Genomic DNA, 27880 nt, shown 5'->3' with positions numbered 1-27880 from the left:
CAAGTTTGATATTAAATAAAATGATCATTACACTCTCCTCTTCAGAAACCCTTAGCCAACCCAGTCTGAGCAACAAGCTAAAAACCAAGCATTAAAGGGAACCAGGCCTTAAAGGGAACTAGGCCTTAAAGGGAACTCCAGAGAAGCCAGGAAAAACACAGTGAGAAAACCAAGAAAGAGGCTACAAGTCCCTGGCCTTGTTCCAAGGTGGAAATGGCTCTGCTAGGGGGAAGGAATGAGAAAGCTAATCTCTATTTTCCTTTTTTTTACCAAAAAAAAAAACAACTTTCTCTCCCTGCCTCATGATCTTTTCCCCCTTTGCTCTGGAGACAAAACCAAAACAATATATACATAGATAAACACCTGAAAACAGTTCTTTCTTTACTCCACCAGTAATAAATAGGTACTCACCAATTCCAGAAAGGAAATTTTGAAAAATTCCTGGAACTTTCTTTTGTGCAGTCAGTTTAATTCAGCAGTACTTCTGTTATTCTTCTCATATGAGGATGGAAAAAATAGTATACATAGAATAAATTAATAACTTTCTTGTCTAACAAGTCTAGTTGTTGTAAAACAAGACCCCTATGACAGCATATCACAAATAAGATCATCAAAAAAAAAATTTTCCACTCTCTCAAAACAATGCATTTGTATTCTGAAACACAGTTGGCCCTCTGTATCCAAGGACTTCGAGAACTCGAGCCTCTGCAGATTTTGGTATCCAAAGAGGTTGGTGGTCCTGAAAACAATCTCCTACAGACACCAAGGGACCACTGTCCATTCTTTTAATTATCCACAATATGGAACTAAAGAACATTATTGTTATTCTCATTTTGAAGACATTTATACATTTTCTGTTCATAATTACATTTTCAAATAAATTTTATGTCAAAAGTAATATTAAATCTTGCTAAGCCTTATAAATAGGTATTACTGTCTAGCATCCATGACTGAACATTTTTTTAAATTAAAAAAAAAATGAACCCATCCTTCTAATGACCCAAGAATGTAATCTAATACTGCTATTAACCTAAAGCTAAAATTGAACATCAAAACATTTCTCTACGTGAAAACTGAACTCTACTGTTATATCATTTAATTGTACCTCTAGATTCACTTTGAGTGCAGAGCAGCTATAATTCTGAATATTTTTTTCTTGCAAAGTATCCTGATGGGTATAATGTGATCATCATTTACATGATCCAAGATTAGGATGATAGTCAAAAGGAATTAGATCAAAATACTGGCCACTGAGTCCTTCAGTATGTCTTCTCTTTATAATAATAACCCTACTTTATTTGTAGAGCCTATAAGGATTTTGATAATCTCTACATATTAAACACTGAGTGAAATTCATTAAATGATTCAACAAATATTTATCGAGCTCTGATTATGTGCCAGGCATTATCCTAGAGCTTGAAAAGCAGAAATGAACAAAGAGCGTCAGTTCCCTGCTTCCATGATCTTCATATTGCAGTGGTTGGCAGACAGACCAAAAACAGGTTAAAAAAAAAAAGTAAATGAACAGGATCAGTTCAGGTGGTAAAAAGTGTTGTGAAGAAAATCCAAAGCATGATGCACAGGGGAAAACTCTATAAGGGATGATAAGAGAAGGCATCTCTCAGGAGATGATGCACTCTGAAACTTTGGGTCCAATCGTTCCAGTTGGAAGAAATATCTAAGGACACTGGATCATTTCTTTGGGTGATATACCATTATTATTTTTGTACCTCCCAAACCTTAAGACACACTGTGAACCGTGGTCAAATATATTTTTGTCCATTGGTTTACACTGTGGTCTTCGAGATTTGATCCTAGAACAGATATGATGATCATGTGCAAAGGGACCAATTTGTTGGTCCATCTTCACCTTAGCAACCTGAGTAATGAAGAATCCCTTGGGAATATTGGATATCCATTTTGTCTGGTTCTGAATTCATCCCTCATTCTCCAGGATTTTGAATTAATTTGGAAAAAACTGGTGGTGTTGGATGTTTATGAAATGTTAAGGCTGAGATCTTAAAGTTCTTTGGTATTCTACTAAAAGCATGATTATTTTCTATCAGCCAGCCTCTTAAATTAACATTATTTTGAAGTCTAGCCAGTTCAAAGACTGCAAAATCAACTATGATGCTTGGTGTTTACTGCATCACCTTTCCACATACCTGTCCACAAAGTAGCTTAAGACACACAGTAGCTTCTCACAAATGACCACAGTATCACAAAGTAGTGGTTCTGCCCATAAAGTAGCTGGTTTAACAAAGATGCCATAAGAGACTCTCTCATCCCTTCAAAGAGTTCAGTAAACCCATCTAGAGCTGTGAGGTCGAGGCCTCCCCCAATTTCTAAAAAATTTCTAACACTTATTCTGAGGCTTTTCTCTGCCTCCATGCTTAGGCCTACACAAGTTATCTCTTACTTTACTCGATTGATTTAGACATAAGCCCATCCCTTACACAAGTTTCTATCAAAAAAACAACGAATAAACAAAAACTCGTACCAAATGTTTAATCAGTTCAGTAATTCCAGTGGAGATGTGTGCGGGAGGGAGGAGAGGAAGAGTCACATGGAGCAGATGCAAGCTGCCTTCCGCCCTCTCAGTGGCTGCAACCCCTCCTCCTGTCTCTCCTGACGGCTGTGCTGGGAAGTTTCTGCCAAATTGTTTCCTTTGTCTCAGAAACAATCTGCTCACACCCTAGCCCCTCCGGGGCTCTCTTCTACTCCCCCAGCTCTTATCAAGGTATTTTTCAAAGTAAATACATATCCCTTTCTGGGAGGAATTCTGGTGCCAACTATTAATAAAATAACATTCCTCTGCCTTGTTACAAGTGATGGTCCAATTTTCATATTGGGGCCGCTGGCAGTGTTGGAATGGATAGCAGGAGATTCCTCGTATTTTAGAGTTTGGTAAGCTTGATTTTTACCAAAAATAGTTTAAAAACAAAGTGGAGCCACAGGGAGAGGTGCTTAGAAGGGAGGAACTAACAAGTGGTTTTCTACATTTGCTCAAAGGGGAGGCTGTCGATTTGTGAGATTTGTCACCACTGAGTTCCAAAGTGAAGTTACACGAAAGAGCAGACTTTTTCACTTGCTATAGAATTGTATTTTGCTGCAACTGTGACCATGCATAGTAAGATTTTGATACATTTCTTTTAAGTGTAATCATAGGGTTTTACATTTTCTGATCCTCCCCTCTTAATTGAGGGATTGCCACACAAAAGATGACATCACGAATTCCTTAGTTTCATTAGAAACAGCTTCTATTCAGTCCACTTAGGTTAGGTTGTGAGAATCACTTTTCTAAAAGAAATATATTTATCTGAAAGCCACAGAAAATTTGTAAATATAGGATAGCTTTCGGAAACAGTAGGAGCTAGTGTCTTCAGGATACTTTATTTATATGATACAATGAAATCTGATTCCTTTCAAATTGACAAGTAAATGTAAGTAATGGAAAAACTCATTTTTATGGAAGCATTTCATGCAGATCTTAGTTTTCACATCATTACATGTTTCTTGCCTCAGTTGATAATGAGCATGTAAACTGCTTCATGTGACTGAAAGAAGTATAATTTTCACTTAGTCTGGGGGTGTGATTATTCTTCAAATATTTATGTATACTTAATATAAACAAACACCCATAAAATTAACTTATCTAGGCCTCTATATCCATAGTCAAACCTCCCTCTCTTCTTTCTTGGCCCCAGCTTAGTAATTTCCTTTGACTCACTTTAATCACATTTTACCATCACATTGCTTCTTAATAAGACAGTCAATTCTTGCTATCTCTCTGCAGTGAAATGCTATTCATGAGGCTTGATCTGCACAACCTAAATGATTTCTGCTGTCAGCACAGGGTTATTTGTCCAAGATTGACAGTGACAGATTGTACCATTTCTATAGCAGCCCTCCTTTGCAAATGCCCAATTTTCCAAGCCTTTCAAAGGTACTAGTAATAAGACCAGTGACTCTCCTAATCAGTTTTCCCTCTGCCGCTGTTTGTCCATCTCATGGAAAAGCAGGTGACGAGAATGTAGCCCAGAAGAAACAGAAACGACTGTTTTCTCATCAAAACTGTTTAGAAGTTCAATTGTCTGACTTCCACAACTGTGAATCTCTTCATGCATCCAGGGCTGCTACCAGTTCCATAAAAATCAGGCTCCCAGGGAAGACCACAGAACAACAGGATCCAATCTACCTAAATGCATGTTCAAAAAATAAAATGACACTTAGATGTGTAGGAAAAGCTTTTGGGAAATATACTATGAAGTGATGTTTAGGACAGTGGAGCATTCAAATACTTATCCTGACACCTGACAATACCTGCAAGGAGAACATGCAGATTCTAACCAGCACATTTTCAAGAAGCTGGAGGGCCAATTGCAACACACTGTCTTGTTAAAATGTGGATTCCATTCCATTAAATAGACAATTGTTAAATACCTACCACATATAGGTATGGTGACGGTGACAAAATGAGTAAAATAGTTCCTTCCCTTAAGAAAGGGATATCCTTACAGCAAATGGAGAGGGTGTTAGTAGTAAGAATAATCTTGAATATTTACTGAGTGTTTACCATGTGCCAGGTGCCCCACCTGCATTATCTCATGTAATCATCATGACAACTATTTAAAAGATGATTAAAGAAGATAATTTAGGTGACTCAAACAAACGTCATTTAACACTTGATAAAATGGACAGTCTCCATTCCAAGAACTGCAAAGTGGGGCAGAAGGCAGGAAGCTTTTACAGGAAAAAGAATACAGAACAAGGAAAAGCAAATAGAAAATATCTGATTGGCTGGGGCCACAGAGTCACCCTTGTTTGGAGTGAGAAGGCCCAGAGTTGGCTTGGCGTTTGGGGGTTGGCTGACTAGATAGCAAGCATTTCTGGTCCAGTGGAACATTCATGGGAACACAAATGTAAGCTCAGTTTCTGTTTGCTGACATGGCACCCCATGCAGGAGCAGCTTCATCTTGGGCCTAGGAATTTATTTCAACACAACCCAGAGATATAAGGGCTGTTATTATCTCTGTTTGCAGATGAGAAGACTGAGACCAAGAGGCTAAATGCTGCACCAAGGCCAGGAGGAAGTGCTGAAGCCTTGATTCAGATTGTGAGTTTGCTGCCAGTGTTTCCATCCCTAGTCCTACTCTACAGCACCCATTACCACGATGTAGAAACAGGAATGGCGGGGACCTGCCCAGGGTTGGGGAGCCCATGAATTTAGAGAGCTAGGAGAAAAATTTTGAAAAGCTTGGAATGCTTCCTCTCTCTCTCTTTCTCTCACATACACACATACACATATGTGCAGAATGTCCATTCACTTGAACTGAGAAAACTAAAAGCATTATTCAAAGAAAAGAAAAACAAAAAACAAAAAGTGAAGGGAAAAAATTTCCCTATGCCCATTCTCACCTTTAAATATCAGTTACTTGTTTATTTAAGTGATTTAAGGTTTGAGGGGCTGAATTACCCTGATCATTGCTTAGATTTGCCACTTGACACATGTAATCAAAGCTGCCCTCCAGACTCTCTCTCTTAGACAATTTTTATAGGGAAAGTGAGCTCCGTGAAGTAGAAATGTCATTGATCATGCTCATTTTATCCCATATGGTAAAATTGTCAAGAGTTGACTTCCAACCATGGTCCCCTATTTTATGGGCAAAGTTTCCAGCATGTTTAGTGGGGACAAGTTTCACACATCAGGTCTAAAGCTGGATTTATCGGAAGCCTTTACTGAATGTAATACCCAAATAAATTATGGTTTTTCAAAGTTGATTTAAATCCTGATTAGGTAAACCTTGGTAACACAGAGAAGAATATTAGATCTCATTCAATGGATTTAATTTCCAGATTTGTTACTGAAGTCATTTATGGTTTTTAGGTTGACTCAGATGGAGACACACAGATAACGAGTTAACGCAAACAATAATAACCCCACAGGATTAAAAAAAAGAAAGAGAAGAAATTAGCCCTAGCAACAGAAAGTAATATAAGTAAAATGTGAGCTGTAATCTCCATGCACCCCAGCCTCAATGATTTCCGCTTTCTGAGCTTTCTGAACGTACGCACATTTCCGCTAAAAACAAAGCTGAAACCAGTGCTACATTTTAACAACTTCCTACCTTCCTCTTTCCTTCCCCTGCTCCCTCCACCAGAGAGCAACCCCAGTGGGCGGTCCTAGGTCTCTGCAGTGTTTGTAGATTTGTGGTTCTGATGCTGTTTCTAGAAAAGCTGAGGAAGAGGCTAACAGATGTTCTCTGGTGGACCCTGCCTTTCCTCTTACAGGGCCACCTCCAAAAAGGACGAGGAGCAGACCCCATTAGGCTCTGTGGGAGCCAAGACTGCACTGTCACACAGCTTCCTATTAGCATATAGGTCTGGACTCACACTTCCTATATGGCCCTGAGTAGTCTTGAAAACCCCCTCTGCCTCAGTTGCCTTATAAATAAAACCTAGGCAACACTTACCCCATCAGGGCTTTCACATGGATTACATAAATTGTGTTTGAAAGCAAAGTATCAGAGACACAGCAGCATTCCCCTGCCTCTGTTTGTGTATCTTTCTCCCCCAACCCCACTCCCAAAGTACTCCCAGCTCGCTGCAATTGAGGACAATATCAAGCATCTTTCCTCTCTAGATCATACTATGTCTTCTGGGTTGTTCCTGCTCTGTCGTTCCCTTCTGTCAAAATGACCTATCCTCACACTCCCAGAGAATCTCATCTCCACCATGGGGGTTACCTCCTTTTCTTTTCTGCATTTTATCTTTGATAGCAATAGTCTATATGTACTTAACCTGGATGATCTGAGTGTTTGTATCCATCCCCCCAAATTCGTATGTTGAAACCTAATCCCCAATGCAATTGTATTTGGAAGGTGATTAGGTCAGGAGGGTGGGGACCTCAGAAATGGGATTAGTACTGTCAAGAAAGAGACCCCAAGAAAGCTCCCTCACACGTCTGCTATGTGAAGACACAGCAAGAAAATGGCCATTTATGAACCAGGAAGCAAGCTCTCACCAGAAAGATATGAGGCACCCTGTCTTGGAATTCTCAGCCTCCAGAACCATGAGAAATTAGGTTCTTTATATAAGCCACTCAGTTGGTGGTATTTTTGTTACATCAGCCTGAGTGGACTAAGACAGCCCCTGACAATTTACAAAGCACCATCATAGCCAAGCCCTCATTTGATCCGTCTCCTGTTCATGTAAGATAAGCAGGATGGGTGTTATTTTTTCTCCTCCTTTTATATAAAGAAGTCAAGGGTCCAAGCAATGAAGGGATTTGCTCAAGGTCACATCAAGAGAAAAAGAAGCAGAATTAAGGTTTAATGCCTGGTCTTTTGCTTGAGATAGATCATGGATTCATTCAACAACTATTTGTCGTGATGTCAGCTTTGCACTAAGCTCCATTCCTGAGCTGAAGCTGCATCAGAGCAAAGCGACGTCTCTGCCTTCTTGGAGCTTCCATTTAAATTACAGTAGACTTACCAAAACTAAGTTAATTCTTACATAATGACAACTAAGTGACTTGCAATACCAAGAGTGGCATAAGTGCTATAAAAAAAAAATAAAGCAGGGTAAAAGGATAAATAGAAAGTGACTGGATAGGGGTGAAAAAGGAGACTTTATTAGATGGATAGTCACAGAAGACATCTCTTGAGCAGAGACCTAAATAAAGTGAGGGAGTTAGTTATGTGAATATCCATAGAAACAGCATTCCAGGCAGAGGGAACAGTGAGGACAAAGGCCCTGAGGTGGGTGTGTGCTTGGCGGGTTTAAGGAACAGCGTGTTCATCGAACACGAACTTCACTGGTGGTTATTAGGTGTTACTTGAGAAGAGCATTCTGTGGTCCAGTAACTTTCGGAACCTTCGGGTAAAGCAGGACTTCCAAGAGTCTCTAGCGGAGGAATGCGCTCTGTAAACCTTGAGCGAGTGACCGCGCGCAGCGTTGCACAATGTTGTTCAACCATGGAAACCTTCCCTCAAGGAGCATCTCAGGGGATTATTGTTCCACAGAACACTCTGGAAAATGCTGCACCACACCCTGCTTTTACTGGAAAGAGGAAGTCGGGCTAGGAACTAGAACTTAAGGCATCATGTGAAGCCTTCAGAGTTCACCCCCATAGGCCCAGAGATCGCATCAGGCAGTGGCCGGCTCCGTTTATCCACAGGGATGACTGTTTAGCCGATCCTGTTTTATGTCAGCTATCTGAAATTACTCTTGGCCCCTATTTCCTGCCCGGACCTCTGGTGTTTTCCATGATTTAACCCTGGTTATCAGATTCCAAGCCCCGCCGACCTTCCTCGGGGCTCCCATTTGGGGAAATGGCAACAAGGCAGAACAGGAACGTATGGAAATCTGCTTAGATGGTGCTTCCCCTCCGGTCGGGGGTGGAAGGCAGGGCAGGGGGATTTCCAGTGTCTGGCATGAAGTGTGCATTGGGTGGCCTCCCCCACAGCCCAGCCGAGGGCGGGAATTGCTCAGGGTGTGTCACGTGCTCTGAGATCTGCCTGCCTTGCAGGCACCCAGAAGCCCTCAGCTACACACAGGTGGGAGAGGCTGCAGAAGGAAGATTCCCGTTTGGCAGGAAAGCTGCCAGCTGTGAAGATTGCTGATCCCTGCCTAGCTTGGGAAGTATTCCCAAGCCCTCTGCAAGCTACGAAGCCAGGAAATGAATGGGAAGCAGCTGGAGTGGACCCAGCCCTGGCCTGAGCAGACCGCCCAAGAGAGCAAGCGAAGGCCAGACAGTGGCCCAACCCAGGGAGCCCAGCAGAGTTCAACTGGGTCTGCTGCACCAGAGGAGGCTGTGAGAGGGCAGTGGCTGGTCCCTCGGATATCACCCTGCAAGCTTGGACCAAGTCACCTCAGGAGAGTGCCAGCAGGAGTCATCTGGCAGCTTTAAAAAAATAAATAAATTGTACGTTAATTCCAGATGTTGCTTACTCCTAAAATACATAAAATGTAAGCAGTCAAGTGTAAATACCAGATGAATTCTTTCTTTGAGGATTTTCAAAGGAAATCTTGCAGAAGATCTGGCTAAAACTTGACCACAGATTAACAAATACATTCTATGTAAAATAAGAATTTTTTTCATTATGATGCCTTGTTATGGGAGTTTAAAAGTTGACTCAGGACAATGATCTAGCACAACTGAGAAATTCTATTGAAAACAGCAAATGGCAGATGCCTTGGGTCAGAATTTGTGGGCATTTTCTCTTCATGTGACATAATAGAGAAAATTAAAGATAAAAGGACTATTATAGCTTTTACTAAGTGTTGAGACCTTGCTGGCCACCAGGCATTTCACATACAGCATTTTTAATATTTATAATAAGCTAGCATTACTATTCTTGTTTTAGTAATGAAGAAACTGAAGTTCAGAAAGTTTAAGTAACATGTCCAATGTCACAAGGTTAATTAAGCAGTGGATCTGGGAAGCAGACCCAGATCTCTCTGACTGAAGAGTCACTCTTTCTCCTGTCACCCACTGCCTCTGTGTTCACATAGGTAGCACCATAGGGTAGTTAGACCTGAGGACATGAAGTCCAAGAGATGAGTAAATTCCTTTCCAGCAGATGCATCCACCCACCAGCAATTTATAGAATGCATCGTTTTGCTATCCTCTTTGTCAGATGTTGGGAAGATCAATAATCATTTGTATGGTGCTTTGAGAGAATTAGAAGAAAAATGCTAGATTAAAATATATATATATGCCACAAGATAAGAGCAGACGTAAACTGGACTGGTTTGACTGCTCTGTCACCCACATGTCAGTAGCTTTAGCCCCTGACATGAAGCCGCGGGCTTAGATCTCCCTATGAGATATTAAAGGCAGTCCCAGTTGTAGACACCACCTTGCCAGCATCTGGGAAACTTGGTGTTCCTCTCATTCTTTCCTGCTCCTCAAACTGCACTTTAATTCTCCGTACCATTTCAGAAGCCAGTTAAAAAAAAATTGCAAACACATAACTATACAATTGGATCCTGCAGGGTCTATGCGAAAACCTCAGGGACCTACACACACTTGATCACTTAGGTGATCACTGTTTTCTGTCGGCCCAACATATGTTTCCAGAGCTAATGTCACTCACATTCTTAACTAAAGATGAGCTAAGTCCTTTCTGTTTAATTTGCTTTTATTTTACTAAGGTATTCGAGTATTCAATTCATAAGCCTACTACAGTGTGTCAGCTATAGGTTGCCACAAAAAAAGAAGGGGAGAGGGAACTGGTTCCCACAAAACAATAGGCCATTGGAGTTGCTTTTGCATTTTGTTCTTATTAACAAGACAGTGTATTTATGTACTTTTCATTTACACATCATTGCAATACACAACCAGGGCTGAAGATAGTGCCTAAATTCTTGACTACAGTGATAGTTTGACTAGTATATAATTCAGATAAATCCCTCAGGGTTGTCTGTGTAATCTAACTTCAGTTAACAAGTGGTATCTGTGTGAAAATATGAAAGAGAAAACATGCTTTAGTTGCGTCAATATAATATGCCCACTAACATTGATGATCATGTCTTCGAAAGAGCAAAGTATTATAAAAAACATTTTCTGATAATTTTAATTAGCATCTCTATTCTCATCCTATAACCATAGTTTGAAAATATCTACAGTTGAAAGAGAAATTGAGGGACCAAATTAATTCATTTACATAAAACTACCAAGAAAGTTAATAACAGTATGCAGTCTGGGATCTAGTTCAAGTTCAACATTAAAGCCACTGCATAAACATTCTTTGTAGTAAAATGAGCTTTAATTTTTAGAGACTTTGTAGCCATTCTTGTAATCATTCAAGGTCAAAAGCAAAAAGAGCAAAAAGGAACAAAGCTTGCCCATGTTTGCAAAAGAAAAAAAAAAAGTAGCAAATTTCCTTTCACTCTTTTCCCTACCTCAACAAACTAAAACCAAGCCTTTTCCTTTTAAGCAACTATATCCACTCTTACCTGTCTACCATCTGAATTGTTGCAGTGTTAAATGATTTATTTTAGCATTTGCATCCAAAGGACACCTCCATTTTATGCACAGGTGGATTTAATGCTATAATCTGAAGATGGTAGAATAACTTCCCTTTGTCCTTGATAACCTGAATTGTGGAATTCTTCTATGAGAAAAATACGTTTCTTTGGATGAAGCTATTACCTCCTATTAAAACATAAATTCTCACATTTTATCCTGCATTGGAATCACCTGGAGGGCTTTGGTCTCTTAAAAGACAGATTTCTGGGCCCCATGCCCAGAGTTTCTCATTCTTTAGGGTAGGGCCCCAAATTTTGCATTTCTAACAAGTCCCCTGGTGATGCTGATGCTCTTTGTCAAGAAAGCAGCTTTGAGAACTTCGTCTATGTCAGTTCTACATATCTGGGGAGATACCATAGCTGGGTTCATCAGGGGAAAATAAGAGACTAGCCTGGGACTGCTAGGACGTGTCAGGCTATACACAGGGCTCTGAGTAGCAAAACATCATAGACAGGGCAGATATAAAAGAAACTAAGAAGCAGCATCAGAAAAAGAACAAGAAACACTGACGGCATAATAGGAGAAGGTACTTGTGAGAAAAATATCACCACTTATCGATTTACAATTTGGATGCTTGATGAAGCAGTTTACAAGAAAGAAAACAGCTTCTCTGGTGTTAAACTTGAGAAAAACTTGAGAATAGTAACACTATTTAGGGTCCACACATTAATTACATTTGTGCTTTGCTGAAAGAGGACATTCCCAGCTTAAACAGGGGAGAGTGAAATGTGTAGGTGTGTTCTAGTCAATGCTTGGATAATCAAAAGGTGGACGATGCTTCTGATATCATGGCTAGCTAATGTTTATATTTTGATATCTTTAGCCCTCTTTTTCTCTCTTATTTTCTATATTTTTTTAGTTCCAACTTCTCCTCTCTAATTTCCTTTCCTTGAATCTTACTTCACTCTTCTACAAAAACATACAATTATTTCTAGGGAAAAACTGTTTAGGTCATCAATCTTTTCTATGTGTTTATTCTTGAAGTCTCTCAAAGGTTAAGAGTGAGCCATCTTCTTTTTCTTTTCTTTTTCATTTTTTTCTTTCTTTCTTTGGTGGGAGTGGGGACCCTCTTTTCTCATTAAAAAGGAAGAAATACATGAACAGGGTTATAAAAATTACATAAATGTTAACATTTGGCAAAGTAATAGTTTTGACCCTTCCCACCTCACCCCCCCCAAAAAAAAACAATGTGATAGTCACAAGATAATTGCAAGATTTATTCTAAAACAGTAATTTATGGGGATGTAATCCAGTGATAAGATACACATTTAAAATTGTAGAATACATCTGTCACTGAGACTCTACATATGAACACATTTGGAGGTGACACATCAAAAATCCAAATTTAATGTCATTTGTGAATGTGGCTGTTACCAGCCATGATAAGACCTTATTCCCTGGGAGGCAGGGGGTAGTATTTGATGATGTGCTTTCTTCTAGAAAGAGGTAGATTTGAATTTCGGATTTCCAATTTGACCATTCAAATCTCAGAAAAAGGGACCTTGAGTCTGAGTTCCTTTGAAAGTATCATCCCATCAAGAAGAATTTATTACGAATGCAGTTATTTTTCCCATACTGTCCAACCCAACAATTTAAGCCCTGAAAACAAAGAAGCCTTTACCATTCCAGTCATGTCAATGGCAGAGCACAAGCATATTCAGATTATTCATTTATCAAACTTGACAATAGTAGGAACACAAAAAATTTAATAACCTAACATCATCTTTCTTAAAATATTAAAATACTATAGAAAGATGGTTTAAACTGCCAATGAGGCATTTTTCTAAGAGGAAAAAATTCTACGGATGTTTATGACTCCAGCTGATTTTCAGTATATTTGCCCGTTGATGCATATCATGATTCTACCTGATTTTGTAAATTGGAGCCTCATTATTATGCAGTGGTTTCCTTAATTTTAAAATATGGTGAACAAATGCTTTTTCATACTATCTTTAATATGGTCAATGTTAACCTATCACCACGTTTCTTTGTCTGTTTACAAAATGTACGGTTCATTTTCCTTCAACCTTTCAGCTCCGCTGGAAATGCTGGGCAACAGAAAAGAATGAGTTCATGACTCAACCAGCTTATTAGGCTACTCTTTGCAGTGACTATAAATGCTGCCGTCAGTCTCATTTTTATGGTGCTGATAAAGGAAGGTAACCTGTACAACTGAGCTAGTTAAATGACCCAAAATGTCATCACTCAACACTGGAGATGCATTAATTTGTAGTCCTATAATTGGAAAACAGGATATGAAGGCGTTAGGGGCTGGCTGGCCAGCTGGTCAACCAAATAGAATACTGTTATTACAGCAAAAGGAAATGTCGTACAGCTCTTCCCTAAGTGCATCAGAGGATTTATTTTGCAAATCCTTTTCTTTTTCTCTTTTATTGGTTCATTTGCAGCTTTTATTTGCTTTAGCTTCTAGCTAAAACATACTTTACAATGACTGTGTCCTTTCTGAAAATTATCTGTATTCGTTTCCAAAGGACAGTTTCTCTGCTTAGCAATATGAAGTAATGTTTGTGGTCACTTTGGAAAGTTGCACAGTTAATGAGATTACTGTCAATAACACAATGAAATGCACGGGGACTCTAGTTCTATGCATTTCCCTCTTATGGCATTGTTTGACATTCTATGAGCACAATGTTTCAAATGGTTACATAAGCCACACAATATATAGAAACTATATAAATTGAGATACATAAGCATAGAAAACCAAATGTGTTGGGGAGTCATTTATATTTAGGTATTAAAGAAAAATTTTGGTAAAATTACAAAAATAATGCTGAAACATGATTTAACAGAGGTACTGGCAGATAAGAAATTATTCCACATTTAGTGATTAGACCAAAACCAAAAATACCATAAGAAGGGGTGGGAGTAGGGTATAGCTTAGTGGTAGATTGCATGCTTAGCATGCATAAGGTCCTGGGTTCAATCCCCAGTACCTCCATTAATAAATAGATAAATAAATAAATAAACCTGATTACCACCCTCTCAAAAAATTTTTTTAAAATACTGTAAGAAACATATTTGATAAAATGAAGATTCATTCAAGATTCCCAAAAAGAAGAGTAAGAGAATGTACATATAACCACATCCAGACCTAGAAAAAATGAACATATATTATTGCATAGAAAACCATGTGGTTAAAAAGTAAATTTGATCATTGTTGAAAATGAGAGAAACCTTGTTTTCAAAAATCCTAGAATAAAATTCAGAGTTTACTGTGAAAAAGATGCAGCTTTGCCTAAGATAGTATATTCAACTAAATGATGATATAGGCAAAACATAGTTTCATCTTTTGACATAAGCATAAAGAAGGAGGGACCAACCTGAGGACTTTTTTTTTTTTTTTAAGGTTGAAGAGAGAAGAAAAATAGGCCAGAGAAAAGAGTGAGATAAGAAGTTTTCTGAAATATCAGGATTTCCATAGTCAACCCCATCAGGGCCCTCCAAGTGATAAGTCAGAAACAGTGTTTGTGAAACCAAAGTCTCCTCTGTTTCACATGAGAGGCCTTTACATTTTGAGTAGGAGTCTGCAGTGACTAAATCAAACTAGCTAAAATAAATTCTAACTGTCGATCTGTGAAGTGTTGAAGACTCGTCACATTCAGAAGTAATTTCTGTGTGTTTCCAAGAATTCACAGGAGAAAACATAAGACTATGAGATTCTTCTAATAACACTTCTTCAGGACATACATGCTACTTTATTTCACGAATCTCCAAGAAGCTTTCCCAAATACGTCTCCCACAGCACCAGTCAATCCCTGGCGGAATTCCTAATTCTGCCTCTTCACCTCAATATTCAGCCGTAATTGAGAACAGCTAGGATGAAAATAACCTGAAGCCACTTCAATAACCTGAAGCAATCCTGAGCACCTTGATTTCCAGGGGAGCGCTATTAACAAGCCTTCCCAGACATGCAAGGGAAAAGGACCCTCACATCCTGGATTCTCCTCTCTCTAGAATTAAGCTTAATGATAAGATTTGTCCAACCCAAACCCTGCACTACCTCAAGCAGCTGGAAACTACTACATAAGAGTTCTTTGGCCCATCCTTATTGAAAGGGAAACATTTATGTAAAGATAAGAGGTTTTCTAGCTGACCTCATCCAATTCAAGGACCCTTTATTATCCATTGCATGATGCTGCTTCCACAGCAAAGAGGTAGGTAGATGAAAGCAATTAAAACCCAATCAAATCTAGAAAAGAACTGTGAAATTATATTGTACTAAAATGTAGCATTATTCCACCATAATTTTTAGATTATACTAATACAGAATAATACAGAGACCTACCTTCTAAAAAAAGTAGACATAAAATTTTAATTCTTTTTTTTAATTATTTTACCCAATTTAACTAGTTCAATTTTTTAAAAAATTTTTCTATGTGCCCAACACCATGATAAGCACTAGGGAAAGAGATAATTACATGACAAATTCTGTACTAAAAGATTGTGTCCTAGAGGAGACAAGCAAGAAAATCAATGATAACCAAATACGGTAGCAAGCAATACACTAAAGATTTGTACAAGAAGTTGTGGGACAGGGGTTGGGGATATAGCTCAGTAGTGGAGCACTTGCTTGGCATGCACAGGGTCTGGGTTTCAATCCCCAGTGCCTCCATTAAGGGAGGAAAAAAAAGAAATAAAAAATTTTGAACTTAAGAAGTTATGGGAATATACTGGAGGGTATGGATTGAAGGGTCAGGAGTACTTAAGCTGAATACTGAAATAAGTGTAATACAGCTAAGCAAATTAAAGGGAAAGAATTTCTACGCAGAGGGAACTGCATGAGCAAAATCATCAAGGTGGGAAAGAGCATGGTACTTTGAAGGAACTGTAAGAAGAATGTTGTGGCTGGGAACACAGAGGACATACAAGAAAATAAGGCTGCAAAGAGAGAAGAGTAGACACTAAAGGTTGCTCTGTGCCATGCTGGGGAGTTTTCCTTTGGTCCTGAAGTGCCATTGAAAGATCTTCAGCAGAGGAGTCAAATAGTCTTTTTGGCTTTAGGAAAAAGAAATATTAGTATCTATAAAAAGGGATGAATTGTAGTAGGGCAAATCCAAAGCAGAGAGATCAGTTAGGGTACCAGAGGCAGTCACTTCTCCAGGGACTCACAGTGGGGCTGCAGGTCAGCAGGGCCATTCAGAAGCCAGAAAATAGAATCAAAAAAGATCTAAAGATGAGTTAGTAACAAAGTTGAGAGAAAAGAGAATCTAGGATTTACTTCTGGTTTCGGCACCTTAGAGAGGATTTAGAGAAGAGGAAGTAGATTTGAGAAGAAAGATGTTCACTTCAGGATACGTTGGATTTGAGGCACCTGAAGACACCCAAGGGAAGGTGCCAGGGAAATGGTTGGAAATGCCAGTTCAGAGCTCAGAGGAGCTGCCTGGAGGGAGGTACCTGACTAGAAGTCAACTGTACAAAATGAAGGCCAGGGGTGTGGGTGAGATGGCCCAGAAAGAAAGTATACCATTAGAAGAGGGCCAATGAGAGAACCTCAGAATCACTAACAAAATTTTTTTCAAGCTCTTGGGTTTTGTTTGGAAGTGTTTCTCAGGTAACAATTCATGATTAATATTAATGATATACAAATAATAATCTAAGATTCCTCCAATATTTCATGCATTGGGGCTAGCACAAGAGAGTGGCTTCCTTGATGCAAACCCAAATGTCCCTGCCAATGTCAATTACCTTAGAAAGATCCCAGTATGGGACCCACCTAGGAAACATCAAGTCAAATACTACTGGAGAAGTATTTCAGGAAATTCATGAGATCAAATTTATTTTTAAGGCAAAACTAAGGCATTCTCTGCCTTTTTCACTTCATTGGTATTTGCAATGACATCAGACAAAATTGCTGGCACTTCAGTATGAATCAAGGAAGTGACACTAACTGTAATAGGAGTCGTGGCATTCATCACCTCCATGCATTCACAGCAAAAAGTAATAATAATAATAGTGCTGCTTTCACTTAAGAACCTTGGCGAAGTGGTAAAAAGCATTAATTTCTTATATTCAATCTCGGGTACATTTTGTGTGATGAAATGGGAAATACACATAAAGCATTTCAGAATACCAAAGTACAATGACTGACTCTAGAAGAAGCACTTGTACAGTTGTTTGAGTTAAGAGGCTGCACAAGCCACTTTTTTCATGGACTACCATTTTTATTAAAAGAACAACTAACAGAAAAACCATCATGATTCAGACCTGGGTACCTGGAGACATTTTCTCAAAAAATGAATGACGTGAACCTGTCACTTCAAGGAAAATAACTAATGGTATTTGTTGCCAGTAATAGAATTTCAAGGTTAAAGTGAAAATTAGAGTTATGGAAAATTTTTATCTGCTACATTAAGCTTGACAGCTTCCCAATGCTTAAAGACTTTTCTGATGACTTCAGTGGTGACATTAACAAGTATAATTTTCTTTAATGTTGTAAAATATGTTGTGTCAATCTGTGGGATATTTGCATGACTCAGTGAACTAATATTTTCCAAATGACCAAAGACTAATTCTACAAAATCAAAATATATAAAAGAGTCATTCAAAGTATAAGGCAAACCAATGGATTTTAATGTAACAAGGTACACAAAGCTTACTGCTATGGATTCAGATTGCAGCTGAACTTTATGTTAACATGTAATAGGTTTATTATTGTTATTTCAAATGGTTAAAAATTTCTGTTTTAATTTTGAATATAGTAAATATTGATAGATATAGCTCCAATAAACAAAAGCTCTCTGGAGGTTTCAACAGTTTTTAAGAATTTTAAAGGTCCTTGAGACTAAACAGTTTGAGAACTATTCTCTTAGGGACAAACAAAATAGGTTTTAGAAAGAAGGATCTTCTCACTGCCTCATTGCCCTTCAGTCTTTTCTTCTCTCCTACCTTCTTCATAAGCCCTGCCTAAGCAATCTAGAAATGTCAATATAATTCTTCCATTCACTGGCTACATTTGTCTACTTCTCCAATACACCATTCAATGGCAGGTCATGGCATTATTACAGAGGAAGTTCTGCATTATCAAATTGAGAACCTGCCCTTCTCAGAAGCTGCTCTGACTTGCCACAACAAAACCATCTTCTCACTCTAATGAGTACATTTTTTTTCACAGTATTTTTAGAATCATTAAGAACTGTGGCTATTTTTCTATGACTCTAGCCCATTCTTACTTCTGAATGTCTTACATTTTATTAGCTAAGCTGTTCAAGCAGACAGATAATTATTGGGAAGTCTCCTAGCTGATAACATTTCATTACATCATCTCCATGCACATGTTGAACTTTAATTATTGTCATTTTGCCATACGTGTAAATACATTAAAAATGAGTAAGTTGTTCTGGTCCTAATCAATGAAAGTAAAGACAAATTTATACTTATGAGCAAATAATATCCTTAACGAAACAGCCACATACTTAACTTTCATTTAATACTGGTACAAACATTTTAACTTAAGAATAACATGCTAAAAATATGTATACATGAATGTTTCCTATGACTTTTCCTCTTCCTTGAATCCATATTTGAGTAAAATGAATTTCCTCTGCCTTAATTCTATTATGTTGCATTGAGATCAGTTCATTTCTAAGACATGCAGTCAGTGTTTTGGGACTTCAAATAGCAATTTCCATTTCACAGATACACATAGAATTCGTTCTGACAGACACTGTGGATTGACAGTTGGCCCATATAGCATATATTCCAACACCTTCTAGCATAGGTTGTAAAGGCAAATGCTCTATTTACTAGATTCTTGAAGCTAGGGTTCTGCATTAATTGAGGGTCCATCAATCAGATCCAACCATGTGGGAACTGGTTTTAGAATGGAGTTAAGTGAGTTGAGAAAGGTCAAGGGGCACCATTTAGGTGAGGATAAGGCTGGATCTGATCAAGGCTGCAGCCATGTGATGCTGAAGCTAGGACCTCAGGCAAGACTTGATTTAACAGATGGTTTCTTGATCATGGCAGGAGCAGCTGTGAAATTCTTTGGAGGCTTTGGAAGTTGTCTGTGGAAGCTCAGCCTAGGGGCTATTGCTTCAGCTTCCTGTCCGCAATGATTCTGTGAGCTATTTAAAATCCTGCTTCTGTTGGTTGGAGTTGATTCTGTCCTCTCAACAGTGCCCACGTCTTGCATTTAAGGCATTGTTTATCAGACATGGTACTATCACTGAAAAATACTTTCTCTACCCACATCACAATTATAGTACAGGTAGCTGGCATCATTTAACCGTCTGATGACACAATAGTTTAATTTCCACCTTGACTTAGAAAATGCATTATCAGAAGTTGACTGGTCAATATAGAGATGGGATTGATTCTTGGCTCCGGATTTCAGGTGTGACTGGTTCACTGGGAGATCGGCTGAACCTACTCTTCTCTGATTACAGCTTTAGGCATCCTGAAGAAACAATATACCTGGTATGTATGCAATGCTTTTATAGTTAGTTGAGTTAGTTGTACAAGTGCTTTCACATACGTTGCTGCAGTTAAAGTTCACGACAAATGGAAAACACAAATGAAAAGAATGATCACATCCACATTAAAATGAAGGAACTAAACTTTCAAGGAAGCTCAGTAACTTGGTTAGGTGTTGTAAATAAAAGGTTGATGTAGGACGAGGACCCAGAGCATCTATCTGCCAGACCAATGCTCTTACTTGAGTACTTCCCTGAAGCATGTGCATACCCAAGTCCCACTGTCGCAGGAACCATTGCTGCCACCTAATATCCATTCCCTTTTCTCTAGAAATAAACCCCTCATTTGATTTGGGGCAACAAGACACCTAATTATGAGATTACATTTCCCAATCTCTCTTCAACCTAGGTGGGGACGTGTGACTAGTTCTGATCAATGAAATATACACAGAAGTGTTGAATAGCTTACTTACTGGGAAGGCTGCTAAAAACAAGCTAAGTCAGCTAAGGGAAGAACTCTTTTATATTTCAACTTAAAAAAAACCTTAAATTTTGTTAATGTTTCCAAGATTCTCTCCTTGGCCCTCCTTTAATAGTATTCACTCTGTTTGGGCCATCTCACACACCCCTAGTTTTTGTATCCATCATTTTATACACAGTCGACTCCTGGTCCTGTACCTCCCACCAGGCAGTAACTGAGATTTCAGCCAGCATTTCCAATAATTTCCCTGGCACTTTCTCCTGGATGTCTTCAGGCACCTCAATCCAGGACATCCCCAACTGAAAATCTTTCTTCTCAAATCCTTCCTGCTACTTGAGTACAGATGTGATGCAAGAAATCAGTCAGCCATATTGAATCATAAGACTAGATGTCACTTGTTAAGGATGGAGTAGCAAAAAGACAGGGGGATCCTGGGTCAGTGACCTTACAGAGATGTGCTACTCGTAGACTTCTTACCTCTGGACTTTTTGTTTCTACACGAGAGAAAATAAATATCTATCTTGTTCAAGCTACTGTGATTTGAGGTTTCCAATTATATGCAGCAGATCTTAATCCTAACTGATACACATAATTTTCCCAAATTATTTCTATTTTAAGGTTATGTTATTTTAAATAAATGCTTTCACCAATGAGTAATCAGAGAATGGAGTGATTATCTCAAGACAATAGCTGTCCCAAGTTACAGAGTCAACCTCTGGATATATTGTTAGAGTCAAATTAAATTTGGAAGAGTAAAAGCTAGATTCTCCTGTATGCATCTTTGAGAATAAGGACTTAAATTGAGTCAATATATTATATATATTATGTATTCCCCTCAATCTTGGTACAGGAGGACTTATGTAGAAAACTACAGTCCACCTGGATTCATACCTTGTGTATCGTGGATAGAAGCACCTAAGCTATTGACCCCTGGGACCTACTCACATCCCTGGCCATGGGCTGGCTAGTGTTCTCTATGTTCAAGAGTTCTGACTCAGACTTGTTAGACTGAGGATCAGTCATTTTTGCTGAAAGCTGAAAATGTAAATTAGGCTCTCTTCTTCTTTCTTAAGATGCTCTGAACACCACACAGAGAGCGTGGCTTGGAAGCTACATTTGACAAGAGTGCCCTCAGTCCACATAGCTTTGTACCAAGTCTCTAGAGGTTCTTAACCTATTGGTGCCATATACCTCTTGATAGTCTGATGGAGCCCTTTTTTTTCTTTTGTGACATTTAATGATTTTTTTTTTATTGAAGTATAGTTGATTTACAATATTGTGTTAGTTTCAGGTTTACAGCATAGTGATTTGGTTTTTGTGTGTGTGTGTATGCAGATTATTTTCCGCTGTAGGTTATTACAAGAAAATTAGGTATAATTTCTTGTGCTATACAGTAAATCTTTGTTGCTTTTCTATTTTATGTATAGCAGTTTATATCTGCTAATCTCATACTCCTAATTTGTTCCTCCCCACCCTCCCTCTCCCCTTTGGAAACCATAAATTTGTTTTCTATCTCTGTGAGTCTTTTTTTTTTTTGTATACAGATTTATTTGTATTACTTTTTTAGATTCCACATATAAATTATGTCATATAATATTTGTCTTTCTCTGCTAATTTATTTCACTAAGCATAATATTCTCTAGGCCCATTCATGTTGATGCAAACAGCAATATTTCATTCTTTACTTATGGCTGAATAATATTCCATTGTGTATATATACTACATCTTCTTAAGTCAATAATCTATTGATGAGCATTTAGGTTGCTTCCATGTTTTGGCTATTGTAAATAGTGCTGCTGTGAACATTGGGGTACATGTTTCAAATTAGTTTTCACTTTTTCTGGATATATACCCAAGAAAGGGATTGCTGGATTATATGGTAGTTATATTTTTAGTTTTTTAAGGAAATTCCATTCTGTTTTCCATAGTGGTTGCACCAATTTACTATTCTTACCAATGTTATACAAAGGTTCCCTTTTCTCTGGTGGAGCCCTTTTAGAAAATGTTTTTAAATCTATGAAATTAAACAAATAGGATTGCAAGCCAGTTATATCAAAATACAGTTATCAACATTTTTAAAAATTTTTGTGGGGTGGGAGGTAATTAGGTTTATTTATTTATTTTAAGGGGAGATACTAAGGATTGAACCCAGGACCTTGTGCATGCTAACCATGTGCTCTACCACTTGAGCTACACCCTTCCCCAACATATTTTTTGAATTTGATGTTGTAATATATGTGCTTCTTAATTAAAGTATTAAATTTTAAGAAGTCACAGTAATGTCTAATAACTACCATGACTTTAAAGTAGAGAGGAGGGTAAATGATATTTTGTGACATTGGTAACAACTGTAATATAAAGGGGAAATACCTAGGATTTCTATTAGAGACAGAGTCACAGATATTATCAATAGGTAATTCTATTGTGGTTTTATGGCCTACTTTCATAAGGGAAGGAAATGCTAAATTTCAGTTAGAGATTAGTGAAAATAAATATATGGGTTTTTTTTTTTCCTATAGGTTCATGGACCCCTCAATTCTAAACACAGATGTCTTGGGAGTCTATAACTCCCAGATTAAGAACCTTACTTTAAATCATGAAAGAATCCTCGTGATTTGTGCATTCTATCAGAGACCACGTAGGAGTTCTGGTTTGTGATGCAATTAATGCCTGACAGGATTGGTCCTGGATTTTAGCACCTTATACAGTTCAAGAAGCTCATGAAAGTTGTAATATATGGATGTCTGATTCCAGTCACTGTCATCTAGAGAGGGCTGTGTTGTAAAATGTTAATTCCACTGCAAATGGCAAATGACATCAGATTGCAGTTATAAGCCAGTGCTTGGATTAAAGGAAAAATGAACTACCAGCTAGCCCCTTGAGAACCTCTTTAGTGGCAGATTGAGAGCCAGGAAAAATGGCTGTGCATTTACTCTGTACAGATTATGTTTTGCCAATCTGCAGATAAAAGACCTGAGTCTCAAAGGCCTTATTTAAGACATCCTTCTTAACATTAAAATCAAATATGAAACTAAGAAAAACAATAAAAATTGAAGTCTTTTGAAGATTCCCCATAAACATTAAGCTCTAAGAGCTCCCCAAAATCCAATTTAGTGAAAGAAATTTCTACAATAAAATGGTGCTTGACAAAAATAGTTGAAGAAAATAGTTCTGGTGTTTTTGTCCACTATTAAAGAGACAGACCCAAGTAAAATGGAGTGAAGTGCTCATCACAGAGAATATGTTTGAAATTTTTTCAAGACCATAGGACATCTGAAAAGACAGCCTCAGTGTTGTTTGTAAAAATGGACTATAACCCAGCCTTAGGGTAATTTTTGAAGCCTAAATTTAAATAAGTTCAGTGAAATTAAAACCGAGAGAAAATATTTCTAATTTAAAAGATACTTTTAAGTGGAGCAAAACTTGAGGGTAAAATTATTTTTTAGCAGAAAGATGTATTCTGTTGAGATAATTTATTATCAGAAATTTCATTAAGAGATGCAAAAATCAAGCAGTAGATGTATAAATGTGTCATGGCAATTCTAAACACACAAATGTACCACATTATACCAGATTTAACATCAGAGAAACCTAGTATAAATCTTTGCTCTGCCACACATTTGACTGTGAGAGCTTGGGCAAGTTTCTTAGCCATTCTGATCCTCAATTTCCTGATCCACAGGAATAACAATTCTGTCTTTTGGAGTTGTTAGGAGAATTAAGTACGTAAATAACTGCTATATACTAAGCACTATATATTGTATCATCAAAAAAGTCTTGTGAGAATTAAATGTGGTATTACCTCCAAAGTTCTTGGCATAGTGTCTGGCATATACGTGATGCTCTGTAGCAGACATGGTAGAAGTATTAGTATTGGCATCTAATAATATTGGAATTGATGTTGGTATCAGCAGTAATAGAATATTACTATTAGTAACAGCATTGTTATTGGTTTGGATATCAGTATCGGTATTAGTGTATATGATGTTACCCTGAAATGCATACCAGAGTGAGGAGCCCCTCCTTAAGATGCTATTGCTCTGAGGAACTCCTTTCCTGCCTTGCCTCAAAGAAGATGAAGGCTGGGACCCACCATCTTTCTTGGGCATAGCTTAGACATGGATTCCAAGCCAACAATTCCATGGCTACATACAGCCATGACCACAGACTCAGTGCCAGTCTTTGGGTTCAGGCAATAGATTCATGCAATACTATTACAGCTCTCTCAGTCTATCCTACAGGCAAGGATCTAACTATACCTGAGACAGTCACACTGCCTTTGGTCCCTATAGCCACCAGGCCAGCTCTGAAAAGACCAGCTATTTCTGTGCTTAAGCTGGGTTCATTGAGAAAAATTCAAGTGTGATGGTTTATTAATTTTTAGTGATGAAAAACTTTTTCCATAGAATCCCATTATCCAGAATGCCTTAGAAATAAGATCTTAAAGTTAGCTACATTTTCTGGGATCAGAGATGACCCTAGACATCATCCAAAAATCACCAATCAACTGAAACAAGGTCATGAGAAGTATCTAGTTTCCATGCCCACCTCAGGAACTCTGAGCTATCTATCTCAGAGTTGGCCAAGAGAACTGCACCCATTTAAATAATGATCTCAGTCACATTTAACTAAGTGCCTGTGAGATCCAGGTATCTTTCATAAAATAACCCTATTTCTCATAACAGTCCTGGGAAGGGGCATTATTATCTCTAATTTATGAGTAAAGAGTCAAAGTCCCAAATAATGAATAATTTGCTCAAGGTCACAGAATTACACAGAACTAAGATTGAAACACAGGTCTATCCCCTACTTAAAAGTTAGACTAGCCCAGGTTGATGGGAAGAACCATCAGCTTCTAGAGGCAAAGCTTTCTTCTACCTCCAGGGTCAGCTGAGCAGGGGCACCAGTGCTGAGCTGGTGCCTTAGCACTGGTGACATTGCTAGTGGTGCCGGGAAAGAGGGGAAAGAGCAGGAACAGTAAAAATGGCAGCCTGAGTGACAAGAACAAGAAGAAGGTGGCCAGGACAGCAACAGTAGCTGTGGGAAAGCTACAGTTGCCACCAGGCCCAAGTAATGCAGCTCAGAGGAGACCCAGAGTGCAGAGCTTATAATGAATGCCCACCTCAGGCTTCCCCATGTCCCACTTAGATACCTACACGCTGACTGGGTGACCTGAATCAAGAAGGCAGACCTATCAATGAGCATTAAGCACCAGTTCAGCCCCAGTGGCAAGGTGCAAGGGAGGTGTCACCAGTGACAGAATCAGCTAAACCCAGGCCCAGACAGAGGATCTCCCCACACACTTTGTAAGACATATCCTCACCCACTGCCCAAAAGCCATCCGGGGTCTGTTTCTGCAAAGATCTTCCCTGAGTGAGCAATTTGTGTGGTCTCACCCCTCAGGAATGGGGTACATCAGGGACTTGACCAGATTGAAATATCAGGGTTTTGTGTGTGTGTGTGTGTTGTTTTTTTTTTTTTTTTGAGTTAGAGTAGGAAAAGAGACAGAGGGAGGGGAAGGCAGGTCCTAGAAAGATTCTGGGGTGCACATGAAGTTGGTCTTTGGACTCTCATCTCCTTCTCTGCACATCGGCACTCCCTATCCCTTGGCACATTTTCTTTTTCATCCTTGCTATCCAACTGCCCAAAGTTCCCCATGAAGGCCCCCAGTAAAGGCTTCTTTTCCCCTAAAACTCCCACCACTCAAAATGGACCTCTTGCTTCTTCCTTCTTGCTTCCCCATCCTCCTCAGAAGTCCCTTTCACTGCATTTAAGTACTAGAAAAGCATTCTGATTAAACCCATTTATCCCAAGTATAAATGAAAGCTGTCCTACTTCAGGGACCCCTCCAGATGCATGTCTAACAGAAATGAACCAGGTGAGCACTGTGGAGAAAATAGCTTTGAGTCGAGGGCCTTTCCCTCAAGCACATCTTTGAGCGAGTCCTGATGGAGGGTGGAGAAAGGGAGGTCTCACCCACTCCTGTTGGGAGTAAGAGAAAAAGAAACTGGAAAACTGAGGGTTTTCTCTAAGGGCCACAGGGGTTATTATGCAGCCAAGTCTCCCCAGTTGGCAGAGGTGGTGGTACTCCATGCCCCAGCTGCTCTTGGAGACCCTCAGAGTATCAATGTGATGACTGCAAAGTGCTGGGAATCAGGACACAATGATAATAGAAACAGACAGTTTTGCTAAAGCTAAGCTGTTTCATCATTCCACACTGGGTGTTGACTCTGCATTGTTGACTCAGGATTGGCTTCTGATTGCTGAAACTTCTAGATCCCAGCAAGAAGCTGATGGAAAAAGAAGAACACTGGTTGATTCTTCCATCAGTAGGGAAAGAAAAGAGCTTTTGTCCCTCCTCCCAAGAGAAGAAGTGCTGAAGAGAACTTCCTGTCCCTCCTCCTTTCGAAACCACTTCTCAGCCCCTACCTTGTGCCAGAAAACCACAGCTCCCAAGGCCGCAGTTTCAAGAGCCTTCAAAGAAGCCTTCAGTGCAGTTTCCTGTTCTCCTTCATTTTATTTTTCTTTCTCTTGGTTTGGTTGTACAATATAATTAGTATACATTAATATGAACTACTTACCATTTATGCTGTGTTATTGTGTAGCACAATAATAATTATGGTTATCATTAAATATATGTCTAACTTTATTATAAGTGTTATTTGATTGAAATGCTAAGCTCTGTTGACAGATAACTCTTATTTCATAATTTATTGCTCAGGTGGTATGATCATTCATTCAGAACTTTAAAAATATTAGGGGATCCATTAATTAAGAAGCCAGGTTCTAGTCCCAGCTCTGATTATAATTAGCTATGTGATTTGGGGGCAATTACCTTAGTCTCTTTGGGTCTCAATCTCCTCAAACATAAAATGAAGTAATTGAACTATACAGATCTCTAAGTTACCATCCGTCTCTAAAATTCTGCAATGTTGTGATTACACTAATATTGAACATCCTTTAACATTATTAGGGAGACTTTTGAGAACCATATACAACCTCAAAAATTATTATGAAAGCTACATATCTTATTCTAGTCTGACATTCACTGGGCATCATATCTATCCTAGGCACTATATCAGGCATTTCACAAGCATGGTCTCACATAATCTTAACAAACCTATGAAGTATATACTATTTCCCTGATTTTAGATATAATAAAACAGAGGCTCAGGCTCCCAAAGTCAGCAGAGCTGGAATTCAGATAACTGGACTCTACCTGGTTCCAAAGTCTGTGTTCTTCAAGCCACATTGTGATACACCCAAAATAACTTTGCAAAACATAAAAGAGGCAAGAGATTGGTTTGAATCTGTCCCAAATTTGAAATACACCTTGGAATTCATGTATGTGTTTCTTCCTCCTTCTCCTCCCTTTTTTCCTCCTTCTTCTTCAGCAATATTTCCCTATAAACTGACTTTTTATCATCTGTTTCTTTCTCATAAAATAAAAAATTTTAATGGCTACAAATATTCTTGTTACTGAAATTAACTGGTTGTTGGAATCTCTGATGAATTCAAATTTATTTATTTATCCTAAAAGTCAAAAATTATATAGAAAATGTCCCATAATGATTCATAATCTGTATGGAGAGAGAGAACTCAGTGCAGTGAGGTTCATAGGCTTTGGAACTAGATTGGTGAAGTGAAAATACCAGTAAAAAGCTCTGTGACTGGGGATCAGTTACTAAACTTCACTGGTTATGAGTTTACTTATCTGTTAAATAGATGCAATAATGCTTGTTTCACAGGAAAACAATAAGGACTGAGAGAGCTAATGTAAGTGAAAACTGCAACGGTAAGAATGAATGCTGATTAAGGACCAGGTACTGTGCTAAATATTGTATTGTATTATCTAATTAGTGCTCACAAATACAAATGAACTGAGACTTGTTATTATCCCCATTTTACAGATGGCAAAACTAAGATACAACA

At 38.5% G+C, this 27880-nt stretch overlaps 1 long non-coding RNA gene across 1 annotated transcript in view; it reads left to right on the top strand.

Moving 5' to 3' along the window:
* LOC116156390 (uncharacterized) overlaps positions 1-27880 on the top strand; it is a 188383-nt gene that overhangs the window by 158823 nt on the left and 1680 nt on the right. Inside the window, exons 10-13 of the long non-coding RNA XR_010383203.1 lie at positions 5043-5116; positions 19389-19471; positions 27697-27771; positions 27859-27880. The exon at positions 27859-27880 is cut by the window's right edge and continues 127 nt beyond it. This is a non-coding gene — a long non-coding RNA (uncharacterized LOC116156390). The remainder of the gene's footprint in view (positions 1-5042; positions 5117-19388; positions 19472-27696; positions 27772-27858) is intronic.

The sequence above is a fragment of the Camelus dromedarius genome, chromosome 11 (genome assembly GCF_036321535.1).
Source record: "Camelus dromedarius isolate mCamDro1 chromosome 11, mCamDro1.pat, whole genome shotgun sequence".
NCBI lineage: Eukaryota > Metazoa > Chordata > Mammalia > Artiodactyla > Camelidae > Camelus > Camelus dromedarius.
This window is presented reverse-complemented; position numbering and strand designations above follow the sequence as displayed.